The following is a 14,007-nucleotide window of genomic DNA, read 5'->3' on the forward strand; positions in this document are numbered from 1 at the left end:
GGTTTCCAAGACATGGTCTCTCTCTGTAGCCCTCGTTGTCCTGAAACTCACCCTATAGACCGGGCTGACCTCAAACTCACAGAGACCTGCCTGCCTCCTGATTGCTTGTATTAAAGGTGTGCCCCACCACTACCCAGCTTCAAAGACTTTAGTATATGTGCTGCCGAAGCGAGCACATTCAAAGACTTTAAAAAAAAAAAAAAAACAGGGACTGGAGAGATGGCCCAGCAATTAAGAGCACTTCCTCTTCCAGAGGACAAGAGTTTGGTTCCCAAACAGCCATATGGATGCTCACAACTATCTGTGGCTTCAATTCCAAGGGGTCCAGTGCCCTCTTCTGACCTTCATGAACATCAGGCACACAAGTGACACAAACAAACACTCATACACATAGAAACTACCAATACCAAGGGCTTAGGGGTTTAACTTAGTGAAAATAGGAGAATTTAGGTGCTGGAGAGATGGCTCAGTGGTTAAGAGCACCCACTGCTCTTCCAAAGGTACTGACTTAAATTCCCAGGAACCACATGAAGGCACACAACCAGATGCAGTGTGATCTGATGTCCTCTTCTGAGGTGTCTGAAGGCAGCTACAGTGTACTTACAAATAATAAATAAATCTTTAAAAAAAAAACAAAGAGCTGTGCAGTGGTGGTGCACATCTTTAATCCCAGCATTTGGGAGGCAGAGGCAGGCGGATTTCTGAGTTCGAGGCCAGCCTGGTCTACAGAGTGAGTTCCAGGACAGCCAGGGCTATACAGAGAAACCCTGTCTCAAAAAAAACAAACAAAAACAAAACATAAAAAAATAAAGAAATTGAATTAGGGGGGCTGGAGAGATGGCTCAGTGGTTAAGAGCACTGACTGCTCTTCCAGAGGTCCTGAGTTGAAATCCCAGCAACCACATGGTGTCTCACAAACATCTGTAATGGGATCTGATACCCTCTTCTGGTGTTCTGGTGTGTCTGTGTACTCACATACATAAAATAAATAAATCTTTAAAAAAAGAGAGAGAATATTGACTACTTTTTCAGAGAAATAAGGTTTGGTTCTCAACATGAACCTGAGCCGGACGTGGTGGCACACACCTTTAATCCCAGCACTTGGGAGGCAGAGGCAGGTGGATTTCTGAGTTTGAGGCCAGCCTGGTCTACAGAGTGAGTCCAGGACAGCCAGGGCTATACAGAAAAACCCTGTCTCGAAAAAAACAAAAACAAAAACAAAACAAACAAACAAAAAAACATGAACCTGTTAGCTTGTATCTCTAACTTCAGTCCCAAAGGATCCAACACTTTCTTTTGACCTCTGTGAATACCAGGCTTCTATGTGGTGCACAGACATAAAGGCAGGCAATACACCCATACAATACAAGAAAAAAATATTTAAGGAAAAACTCTAAAATTCTTAGAAGAAAAACTTAGGGTAAAAACTTCACAGTGTTTGATTTCTCAGTGATTTACTGTATATGTTGCCTGAAGCACCATGAATGGAAAAAAATGGATAGACTGAGCTCCCTCAAAATTTAGACTTTTGTGAATCAAACAAACAAACAAACAAACAAACAAAAACCACTGTCGGGATTGGAGAGATGGCTCAGTGGCTAAGTGCACTCACTGGCTGTTCTTCCAGAAGACCTGAGCTAAATTACCCACGTGGCAAGTCACAATTGTCTATAACTCCAAGATCTGACACCCTCACACCACAGAGGTAAAAACGTTAATACATATAAAGTTAAAAAAATAAATACAAAACCACTGTCAACTAACCAGCAGCACACCCGTATAAAGGTAGAAGATAACTGTGTGTATAGGATTGATGACTAGACTCTATGGAGAATATACACGAAGCCAGCTGCAGTATAATCACAGCATGAAGAAAGTGGAGCGTTCCTGGGCACACCTTTCATCCCAACACTTAGGAGGCAGAGGATTTCTGAGTTCGAGGCCAGCCTGGTTTACAGAATAAGTTCCACCACAGCCAGGGCTATTCAGACAAACAATGTTTAAAAAAAAGAAAGAGTCAAGAGAAAGTAGACTTGGGAGGAGGAACTCTGAGTTCAAGGCCAGCCTGGTCTACATGAAGAGTCAAGAGGAAGAAACTAAGGCAGGAAGGCAGCAGATTCGAAGCCAGCCTCAACTACACAGTAAGACACTGTCTCAAAACAAAACAAAATAAAACAAAACAAAAACCCAAACAAACAAAAGCTTACAATTCTGTAATAAAAAAAAACAAGTCAAGATGGAGGAGGGGAGGGGAAGGCTATTACTTGGTAGGAGAATACTTGTCTAAGCCTGTCAGTGCTGGCACACATCTTTGTTCCCAAAACTCAGAGGCTGAGAGGCAGGTAAAGCTCTCTGAGTCCAAGGCTAGTCTGGTCTACAGGCGCAGTTCCAGGGCGACTAGGGCCACACAGCAAAACCCTGTCTTGAAAAAAACCAAAAAAGAGAGAGAGAAAGAAAGAAAGAAAAAAGAGTACTTCTCAGGTATTCACAAGGCCCTACATCCTATATGTAGTACCTGGGGGAAAAGGGAAAAGACTTGAATAGATATCGCTTCAAACAAACTATAACTTATTTAGGATGCCTGTTACCTAAAAGAACAAAAATAAAGCTGGACCTGATCCGGCTTGGAAGGCTGATCCTGGATGTCATCAGTTCAGGCCTGTCTCAGTCTCTTCCCTCCCTTCCCTTCCCCTTCCTTCTCTTCCCCTCCCCTCCTTTCCCTTTCCTTTCCTTTTTTAAGTGTTCTATCTTTTTCCTCATTGGCTGTCTAAAGGCAAGTTAGGTCACCAGCAGCTGTACTGGAGTCACCCAGGAAAGTTCAACCAGGGTTCTCACTCTTGCCAAGTCTGTTCAAACAGCCTCACTCTAAGCTGGAAATACAGGATGAACATGGTCCCACAGTGTTTCAGTAGGCAAGGACACAGGTGTCATTAAGATGGACTAAGTGCCCTTGAATGGATTTTTCAAAACTGTCTCCCTGACAGTTTGCTAGAGATCAGGTATGCTAGACTTTATGTGCGCGCGTGCGCGCTCGCGCACATACACACACAAATAGATTACAAAAAATGTTAAGACTTTCAAAAAAAAAAAAGCATTCATAAGATACAGAGGAACTGGACCAGGCTCAAGTAGGTAGATTTAAAGTTCAGGGCCAGTCTGTGCTACAAAATGTCATGACATTCTGTATAGCATAAGAAGCAGGGGCTGACGCAGGCATGATGGTACAGGCCTTTAAGCCCAATACTTGGGAGGCAGGTTTGTCTCTGTGAGTTGGAAGATAGGATGGTCTATGTAGAGTTTTCTGCGTTAGCTAGGGCTCCATATCCCCATCCTGTCTAAGAAAGGAAGATGGGTGGGGTGCACTGAAGATATATGCTCAGCAGTTAAGAGCATTTATTGGGGGCTGAAGAGAGGCTCAATGGTTAAGAACACTGACTGATCTTCAAGAGGTCCTGAGTTCAATTCCAAGAACCACATGGTAGCTCACAACCATCTATAACTGTAGTCTCATGAAATCAGATGGCTTCTTCTGGTGAACAGATGGATGTACATGCAGGTAAAGCAACCACATATATAACATAAGTAAATCTTAAAAAAAAATTCTGTCCTAAAATGTGGGAAACTGAACCACAAAAACACTGAAAAGGTAAACATTCTTTGTGTTGTTTGTGTTGATTTAGGGTCTAACTATGTAGCTCTGGCTGTCCTGGAACTTGCCACATAGACCAAGCTGACCTCAAACTCAGAGATCCACCTGCCCCTGCCTTCTGAGTGCTGGGATTAAAGGCAGGGGACATCACACCTCGCTGAAAATGAAAACATTCTTTGATCTTTGTTTTGGTTCTGTATGTGTGTGGGAGGGAGTGGTGTCACAATCTCACTGCACACCTTGGACTAGCCTGAGACTGAATCCTCCTGCCTCAGCCTCTTTTTTTTTTTTTTGTTTGGTTTTTTGAGACAGTGTTTCTCTGTGTAGCCCTGGGTGTCCTGGAACTCACTCTGTAGACTAGACTGGCCTCGAACTCAGAACTCCATCATTCTCTGCCTCCCAAGTGCTGGAATTAAAGGCATGTACCACCACTGCCTGGCTTTTTTTTTTTTTTAATTTTACTTATTTAATGTATGAGTGTTCTGCTGCATATACATCCACAGGCCAGAAAAGGGCATCAGATCCCATTACAGATGGCTGTGAGCCACCATGTGGTTGCTGGGAATTGAACTCAGGACCCCTGGAAGGGCAGCCGGTGCTCTTAACTGCTGAGCCATTGCACTAGCCTCTGCCCCAGAGCTCTTAAGTACTATGTGTGTTAACAAGCACAAGATGCCTTAATATCTGTTTCTGTCCCCACTACCACAGTTTACAGGTACCTAACACAAAGTATAATGCACCTAACATAATAGTAGTTTTGTTTTGTTTTGTTTTGAGGTCATGAGTACCAGCCCTAACCTGATGGCACTGTGTTCTTGCCTGCCCAGAAATGAACTGCTCTATCCCAGTCATTGGAGGGCTCAGACCTGAGTAATAATTTACGCAGATCCCCTGGGAAACCCCTTAAGGGCCCTTGACCTTTTGCTCTGGAATGCCTGGGAGATTAGTGTCCTGCAGGTAGATAATAGGATAACAGGGCTGGGCTGTGAGGGATTAGCAGCTGCCTTTGCTTCTGAAAAGCTTTCTTACCATTATGGGAAAGGGAAGAAATGGTCTTTTGATAACTATTTAGTGGGAAAGTAAGAAACAACTAGGGGAAGTAAAACAATTTTCCTGCCCAGGTGTGGATTCTACGGATAGTTTATAATGGACACCTTTCTGATCTCTGTTTAAAGCCCCACCATAAGCCCCCTTCCGCACCACTGTTTGGATTTGGCTCTAGGGCAGTAAGAATAAATACATTTAATCTAAGTTTGGTTTCTTCCAGTGGATTTGAATGCGACAACCCCCCCAGCACACACACAAATACTACTACTATTACCGCTACTACTGCTGCTACTACTACTACTATTACTACTAACAGCTTAAAAACAATACTAGTAATAACAAAATGTTCAAGAAAAAAATTAGTTTTTTGAGACATGGTTTCTCTGTATAGCCCTGACTGTACTGGAGTTTGACCAGGCTGGCCTCGAACTCACAGAGATTTGCTTGCCTCTGCCTTCTGATTGCTGGGATCAAAGGTGAGCACCACCACTGTCCAGCTAAGAAAATATTTTTAAGGTTTATTTCTTTATTTTACAGAGTGCTTTGTCTGTGTGTATGCCTGCACACCAGCAGAGGGCATCAGATCCCATTACATGGGGTCGTAAGCCACCACAGGGTTGCTAGAACTTGAATTTAGAACCTCTAGAGGAACAGATGATCCAGTGCTCTCACCGAGTCACCTCTCTAGCGCCAAGAAAATATATTTTTAAAAAACCTGCCATCTCCTCCGCCAACTCGATAACACCCACCATAGGGAGTGGCACCCCATTCAAAGTCCATAATTTAATCCGAATTGTCTGCTATAATTTCTGAAATCATTACAGTTCCACATGCACCATTGCTAGCTAGCTCTGCCAGACTTCCCCTCCCCCATCACCACGACTATGATCTCCATATCCCAGTCCACCATCACAATAGCCTCCTCTTCTACAACCAGAACCGCAGGGTATTCAAGCCTCAAAACTGCTATGGTTGCCAACATCACCTCCACATCCTGTTCTTACCAGCTTCCTCACCACGGCCTGGCCTCCTCACCACAACCAAACTACTGCCTCCACCTCCTCTTTCACAGACCATAAAATCACCACAGCCACCTCCACAACCTCTTTGTGGTCCCACAAACTAAGTCACTTCTTTAGAAACAAAGAGAATTTCCACTTCATAATTATAGATTAATAATGCGATATAATAGCTGATTGTGGTAGCTCATGCCTTTAATCCCAGCACTTGGGAGGTAGAAGCAAGCGGATCTCTTGTGAGTTGAAGGCTAGCTTGGTCTATGTAGTGAATTCCAGGACAGCCAGAGCTATATATACTACCAGTACTACTACTACTACTACTACTAATATTACTACTACTACTACTACTACTGCTGCTGCTGCTGCTGCTGCTGCTGCTGCTGCTGCTGCTGCTATTATAACTTGGGCTGGGAATGTAGCTTTGTTAACCGAGTGTTTACCGAGCACCTATGAAGCCTGAGCTTTGATTCCCAGCATTGCATATACAGCAGAAGCAAGCACATCCACTAATCCCCAGCACTAGGAAGGTGGAGGTAGGAGAGTCAGAAGTTCCAGGTCATCCTTTAATGCATAAGGACTTTTTTTTCAAGATTTACTTATTTATTACGTATACAGTGTTCTGCTTATAGAGGAGGACACCAGATCTTATTATAGTTAGTTGTGAGCCACCATGTGGTGGCTGTGAATTGAAGTCAGGACCTCAGGAAGAACAGTCAGTTCTCTTAATCTCTAAGCCATCTCTCCAGCCCCCTACATAGGGATTTTAATTAAGATTAGTGGATGCCTGGGTGGTGGTGGCCCACGCCTTTAATTCCAGCACTTGGGAGGCAGAGGCAGGCAGATTTCTGAGTTCTAGGCCAGCCTGGTCTACAGAGTGAGTTCCAGGACAGCCAGAGCTACACAGAGAAACCCTGTCTCGGAAAAAAAAAAAAAAAAAAAAGATTAGTCGAAGTCACTTCAAGCCCCGCCTCAAGAAAATGTGTGGTACTTCTGAAGAATAGTTTTACCAATTATATCATAATCAGAATTTACAAAAGGGGCAGGGCATTTTAATCCCAGCTCTAAGGAGGAAGAAGTGAGTTCAAGGCCAGCCTTGTCTATATAGTGAATTTCAGGCCAGTCAGGTCTATGTAGTACAGAGTTTATTTCAAAATAAAATAAAATTCCATCTTTCCAATTTCCCCCAAACTTGCAAGATAAGTACTAGGTAGGGGATGGTGTCAGGACCAAAGTGTCCCAAAACTGCAGTGCTGCTGATATTGTCCTAAAGAGAAGGACTTTGACCAGGTAAACAAAAAGATTGTTAGTGTGTAAACAAGCCTAAAGGTTTCTGCTTATTAGAAAGACAGGTCTACTGAACACCAAAAGAGCAGGGGGCTACAACTTGGCAGTAGAATGCTTGCCTAGTATGACACATAAGGCACTACATCTCATGTCCAGCACTGGAAAAAGGAAAAGACTTGAATAGATATTTTTTGGAGTATAAACTTTACCTAAAGATTAGTAAGATCAGGACTGGAGAGATGGCTCAGCGGTTAAGAGCGCTGACTGCTCTTCCAGAGGTCCTGAGTTCAATTCCCATCAGCCACATGGTGGCTCACAACCATCTGTAAGGGGATGTGATGCCCTCTTCTGGTGTGTCTAAAGACAGTGACAGTGTTCTCATATATAAATAAAACAAATAAATCTAAAGAGCTGGGCTGTGGTGGTAGCACACGCCTTTAATCCCAGCACTTGGGAGGCAGAGGCAGGTGAATTTCTGAGTTCGAGGCCAGCCTGGTCTACAGAGTGAGTTCCAAGACAGCCAGAGCTACACAGAAGAAACCCTGTCTCGAAAAAAAACAAAACAAAAAAGAAAACCAAACAAACAAACAAAAAAAGATTAGTAAGGTCCCTGTATACTTTCTGTGTCTCAAGATTTGTAAATTTAATGGGTGTAGATTTAAAAAAATCTATAAAATCTGTAACAAGGGTTCTGGCAAGATGGCTCAGCAGGTAAGAGCACTGACTCCTCTTCCTAAGGTCCTGAGTTCAAATCTTAGCAACCACATGGTGGCTCACAATCTAATGTCCTCTTCTGGTACATCAGAAGGTAGCTACAATGTACTTATGTATAATAATAAACAAATTTTTGGGCCAGAGCGAACGGGGTTGACTGGAGCAAACAGGAGCATCTAGGTTGACCAGAGCGAGCAGAGCCCTCTGTTTACCACTGTATTGATACAGCGTGCCCACCGAAAAAGATCACTCAGACGCAATCTATACCCAACTGGAAGTCTTTATTCAAGACAGCTGGGACTACACACAAGTACTGGGGGGCCTAAGAGTGGCACCAAGTGTTTAGAATGAGGATTTTTTGTTTGTTTGTTTGTTTTTGGAGACAGGGTTTCTCTGTGTTGCCCTGGTTGTCTTGGAAGTGAGCTCTGTAGACCAGGCTGGCCTCGAACTCAGAAATCTGCCTGCCTCTGCCCTCCAAGTGCTGGGCTTAAAGGCGTGCGCCATCACCGCCTGGCGAGGATTTTTTTTTTCCTTTTTTTTTTTGTAAAGATTTACTTATTATTATATATAAGTACACTGTAGCTGTCCTCAGACACGCCAGGAGAGGGCATCAGATCTCATTCCGGATGGTTGTGAGCCACCATGTGGTTGCTAGGATTTGAACTCAGGACCTCTGGAAGAGCAATCGGTGCTCTTAACCACTGAGCCTCCTGAGGATTTTTTAAAGACAAAAAAAAAAACAAAACCAAAACATCGTAGTATCTCCCTGCCAGAAAGAGAAGGTTTTGTGCAAAGGAGCAGTTTAGCAGAAACTAAGATAAGTTAGCTTGGGTCATCTCAGCCTTGGGTTCCTAGAATAGAGTTGGGTAATTTTCCACATGGTTCCCATCAAGGAGATGGAATACTGGTTAAACCTAAAATGGCCTCCGTAAGAATTAAAGATGGGGGCTGGAAAGATGGCTCAGAGTTTGAGAACACCGATTGCTCTTTTTTTTTTTTTTTTTTTTTTTTTTTTTTTTTTTTTTGAGACAAGGTTTCTCTGTGTAGCCTGGCTGTCCTGGAACTCACTGTAGACCAGGCTGACCTCCAACTCAGAAATCCATCTGCCTCTGCCTCCCAAGCGCTGGGATTAAAGGCGTGTGCCACCACTGCCCAGCCCGATTGCTCTTCTAGAGGTTCTCAGTTCAATTCCCAGCAACCAGAGAGAGAGCCTCTGAGAAGGGAAGGAGAAGGAAGGCCAAGATGGCGGTGGACATGAACCAGCGTGGCTTTAACCAGCCACAGGTAGTTATGCTATCATAAGGTTAGAATAATTGGGATAAAACTTTCATCATTACCAATTGGCTCTGAAATTAATGTACGGGCATCTTGTAATTGAGAATTTATTGATACATAAATCTGATTGGTTAATTACAAGGATCAAAAGTTTTGACTTACTTGGTTAATGAGTGGTGTGGTGGCTGGCTGTGGGGTGGTTGGTCATTGTGGGAAGTTAGGTGGTCTGGCCCCACCGGAGAGTTGGTGGACTGAGAGAGGCTGGCAGCGATCTGCAAAGGAACTGGGGACTCTGGCCCCGAGGGAGAGTTGGTGGGGAGAGAGACCACCAAGTTGAGATCACCCGGTTGGAGGCCTGTGACCCGCTAGTCTTGGCACTAGCACAGGAACGTTCATGATCCATGCTGCCGCTGGCCGTTCTGAGCAAGGAAGCTTCTTTTGCAAAGGAATCGATGGCAGTACTTGGGAGGCAGAGACCCCCGCGGGTTTCTGAGTTCGAGGCCAGCCTGGTCTACACAGTGAGTTCCAGAACAGCCAGGGCTACATAGAGAAAAAAAAAAAACAAAATAGACAAACAACAACAACAACAAAAGGAATCCATGACTGCAAACTCATAGCTGAGAAGGAAACATACTGAGTGCCTCCTTCCTACCCCAAGAAAAGCAAACAGTCCAGACAAGGAAGCTAATGAATAGATCCTTTTTTTAAGCTCTTTTTTTAAATTAATTTTTTTGGGGTTTTTTTGTTTTTGTTTTTTTTTTTTAAGACAGGGTTTCTCTGTGTAGCCCTGACCGTCCTGGAACTCACTCTGTAGACCAGGCTGGCCTCGAACTCAGGAGTCTGCCTGTCTCTGCCTCTCAAGTGCTGGGATTAAAGGCGTGCGCCACCATTGCCTGGCTTAAATTTAACTTTTTATTTATTTTTATGTATATGAGTACACTGTAGCTATACAGATAGATGGTTGTGAATCATCATGTGGTTGCTGGGAATTGAACTCAGGACCTCTGCTCACTCCACCCTAAAGATTTATTTTATTTATTATATGTAAGTACACTGTAGCTGTCTTTAGACACACCAGAAGAGGTGTCAGATCTCATTATGGAGGGTTGTGAGCCACCATGTGGTTTCTGGGATTTGAACTCAGAACCTTCGGAAAGAGCAGTCAGTGCTCTTACCCGCTAAACCGTCGAAGAGATCCTTGAAAACTGTTGCAAAGTTGATGAAGTACAGCTCTTCACAGTTGATAGTTTCAGTGTAGGGGTAGAAAAGAACTCAATTTTCTTTAAGATTTATTTATTTAAAGATTTATTTATTTATTTATTTTATGTATGTGAGTACACTGTAGCTGTCTTCAGACACACCAGAAGAAGGCATTGGACCCTATTACAGATGGTTGTGAGCTACCATGTGGTTGCTGGAAATTGAACTCAGGACCTCTGGAAGAGCAGCCAGTGCTCTTAACCACTGAGCCATCTCTCCAGCCCAGACTCAGTTATCTTTAAGAGGCTGGCTACTGGGAGTTTGACCATGCTCCAGTGAGTTATATGAACAACACAAATTGGATTTGGTGGGTTTGGTTTTTGTTTTTAAATGTTTTTGTTTTTGCAGGGGACTTAAAATGGGAGAAAGGAATGGGAAGCAAGTGGGACTGGGTTCATTGTATGAAATTCCCAAATAATTAATAAAATACTACATTGGGGGATAAAAGAAAAAGGAAAGCTAAGCTTAAGTGGAAAGCTAAGCATGGTGGTATACACTTTTAATTCCAGATAACAGAGGCAAGCAGATCTCTGAGTTCAAGGCCAGCCTGGTATAGAGTGAGTTCCAAGCAGAGAAACGCTTAAGTCCAGGTGTGATGGTACAGTCCATTGATCTCAGCACTCAGGAGACAGAGCCATACAGATCTGAGTTCAAGATCAATCTACAGAGCAAGTTCCAGGACAGCCAAGCTTAGGCAATGCAGGAGTTGGAAAATAGAAAGCTGGTGATAGTATAATAGAACAAGGGGGCCATGTTCCAGCTCCTGCAAGCAGCAGAACTCGGCAGCTTCAGCCATGTGGCTCTGGCTTTAGAGTCAAAAATAAAAGGGACTACTGGGACAATTGGTGCTGGTTAGCCAGAGCTAAGAAATTAGTGGTGATTAAAAAGAGACCAGCATCACTGAAGTGACATCTTCTGGGATGTGTTTTCTGAGAACACAAAGAAGCTATGTTCTGGGCTGGAGAGTTGGCTCAGAGGTTAAGAGCACTGGCTGTTCTTCCAGAGGTCCTGAGTTCAATTTCCAGCAACAACATGGTGGCTCATAACCATCCATAATGAGATCTGATGCTCTCTTCTGGACTGTAGCCATACGTGCAGGCAGAAAATTGTATATGTAATAAATAAACAAACAAATAAATAAATCCTTTTTTTTTTTTTTTTGAAGAAGAAGAAGAAGCAGCTATGTTCTAGAGATAGCCAAGATTGTACCTTGAGCTGCAGCTGGACTTGGTAATGTGTAAGAATCACCCAGGTGGTACTACTGGTTTTGAAGGTATGAAGGGGTCATGGAGAGCAGCTGAGGCTTGGCACTGTGAGGGGTCAGGAAAGGCCATTGGTGAAGGTGCCACCTCATTTGCGGTTGATGGGCCAGGACCGAAGGGTTCACGCAAAGCAGTTAAGGCTTGACAACTCAACTCTGCCCATGAAAGGCTATTGGTGAATTCTAGCTGCAGCAGAAGCAGTGGAGTGGAGTCAACCAGAGCTTAGAGTGCTGCAGGGGGCAGAGCTGGATATGTGACCCAAGCACTTTGGAGGAGCCCAGAAGATCATGTGTGGATCCCATCCATTGGAACAAGAAGATGTAGTGTTGAAGTTGCCTTGGAGACTCCAAGATGTTTGAGATGCCAGAGCCATGGGCTATCTGCTGAGGAAAGCTGCTAACAGGGAGTAGAAGCAGCCAAATAGTGGGAGATCTGAAGAGGGCTCTCGCATCAGACATGGAGATGCAGAGTGTGGAGTTTGCCCCGCTGCTTTTTAGTCTTGTTTTGTTGTAAACTTGGCTCAACCCAGAGAACACAGATTGACAATAGATCATTGCAATAACATGAGGTTTATTGATCGTGGGGTTGCCCACCCTCGGGGGGGGGGGCGGTCAACCCCGAACACAGAAAGCAAAAGCACACATTTTTATATTTTACAGAGGGCAGATTTCTGCAACAAGGCTAGCTGGCTTACTCTGGTTGGTGGAACACAGGACAAAGGGTCTCATCAGGCATCGGTGGGCTTGCTCAGGGGGCTGTTCTTGGCTTAGTCAGCCAACTTCTTTCTCCAACTCTACACCTGGCCTTGAAAAGTCTCTGGGAAGGGGCCGAGTAACTAGGTGGTAGGGGGATTGTTAGCAGCAAGGTCAGGGTGGCAATTTGTGTGGTCTTTTTCGAAATTCACCACAGGGAGGGGTTGGGGGGGGTCTTTCAAGAATTGCTAATCTTGTGTTCATGGACCTTAATGTCATGGACCACCAGTTATTTTTGTTTTGGCCTTACTTAGCTTAGTCAGAATGGCCTGGTCATTCTGTCTCAACATTCTGACCACCAGAACTTTGTTTTTACAGAATGTCCTTGGCCATCCCTGGAATACAACTTCTCAGTGTCTGAAGCTGCTGCTTACAGGAGCTGAAACATGGCCCCCTTATTTTACTTTATTTCTACATTCCCAGAACTTGGTTTCTACTGCGTTGTTTTTCACTTTATTACTTCAGTTTGTTCCAGTATTTACTCACAATGACATTTTGGAATGATAGTGTATACCCTGTGATGCCTAAGGTATGTGATACACTTTTTGATTTTGACTTTAATAGGGGATTACAGTTAAGTAATTGAATGAATCCCAGAAAAGGATTTGAACTTTTGACTTTTAACATTGTTGAGACTGCTATAGATTATGGGGACTTTTGAAGTTGGACTAAATGTATTTTGCATTATGCTATGTTTAGATATGGCTCCCATAGACTCATATGTTTGAACAAGCCTATGGAGGCCAGGGACTGGAATGTGGTGGTTTGAATATGCTTGGCACAGGGAATGGCACTATTAGGAGGTGTGGTCTTGTTGGAATAGGTGTGGCCTTGATGAAGGAAGTATGTCACTATCGGGGTGGGCTTTGAGAGTTTACTCCTAGATGAAAATGTAGGCTGGGCGGTGGTGGCGCACGTCTTTAATCCCAGCGCTTTGGAGGCAGAGTCAGGTGGATTTCTGAGTTCGAGGCCAGCCTGGTCTACAGAGTGAGTTCCAGGACAGCCAAGGCTACACAGAGAAACCCTGTCTCAAAAAAAACAGAAAACAAAAAAAAAAAAAGAAAGAAAATGTTGTCCTTATAAGAGCTGCCTTGGTCATGGTGTCTGCTGACAGCAGTAAAACCCTAAGACAGACATTGGTACCAGAAACTGGGGTATTGCTGTGATAGTCCTGACCATGTTTTTGTTGGGAAGAATTGTAGATTTGGGGACTTTGGATTTGAAAAGCATTCTATAGAATGCTTTAAATGGGGCTTAATGAGCCATCCTAATAGGAATATAGAAGATGGAGGTGCTGAAGGTGATTTGAACTGTGTAGACCTGCTGGCCCAAGAGGTTTCAGTGGAGAAGACTGGGGAAGAATATGGCTGTCCCAAGGCAGGAGGATCAGAAGTTCAAGCTCATCATCCTTCATCAGCTCTAGAGCAAGGGCTACACGAGATGCCATTTGGGGGAGGTGTGAAAAAGAAGGACAAGAAATCAGAAAGCAAATAAAATTAGACCCAATCTCACGTGCGCATGTCCTTGAAATAGCCATATTTGACCGTACAGCACAAAGTTATGCTGTGTGCCCACACCCCCGAGTTAGACGTGTAGAGTATTAAAAAGGAATGAAGTTGAGGGTTGAGATTTTATCAAATGAAGTCAGATAGCTGTTATACTTCATCAAGAGCATACTGAGAGGGGGCTGGAGAGATGGCTCAGCGGTTAAGAGCACTGACTGCTCTTCCAGAGGTCCTGAGTTC

General features: G+C 43.9%; 1 pseudogene; it reads left to right on the top strand.

The window, feature by feature from the left end:
• Positions 1-2,074: 2,074 nt before the first annotated feature.
• On the top strand, positions 2,075-2,944 carry LOC116095769 (annotated as a pseudogene).
• The last annotated feature ends 11,063 nt before the right edge of the window (positions 2,945-14,007 follow it).

Source organism: Mastomys coucha, unplaced genomic scaffold (assembly GCF_008632895.1).
Source record: "Mastomys coucha isolate ucsf_1 unplaced genomic scaffold, UCSF_Mcou_1 pScaffold18, whole genome shotgun sequence".
Lineage (NCBI taxonomy): Eukaryota > Metazoa > Chordata > Mammalia > Rodentia > Muridae > Mastomys > Mastomys coucha.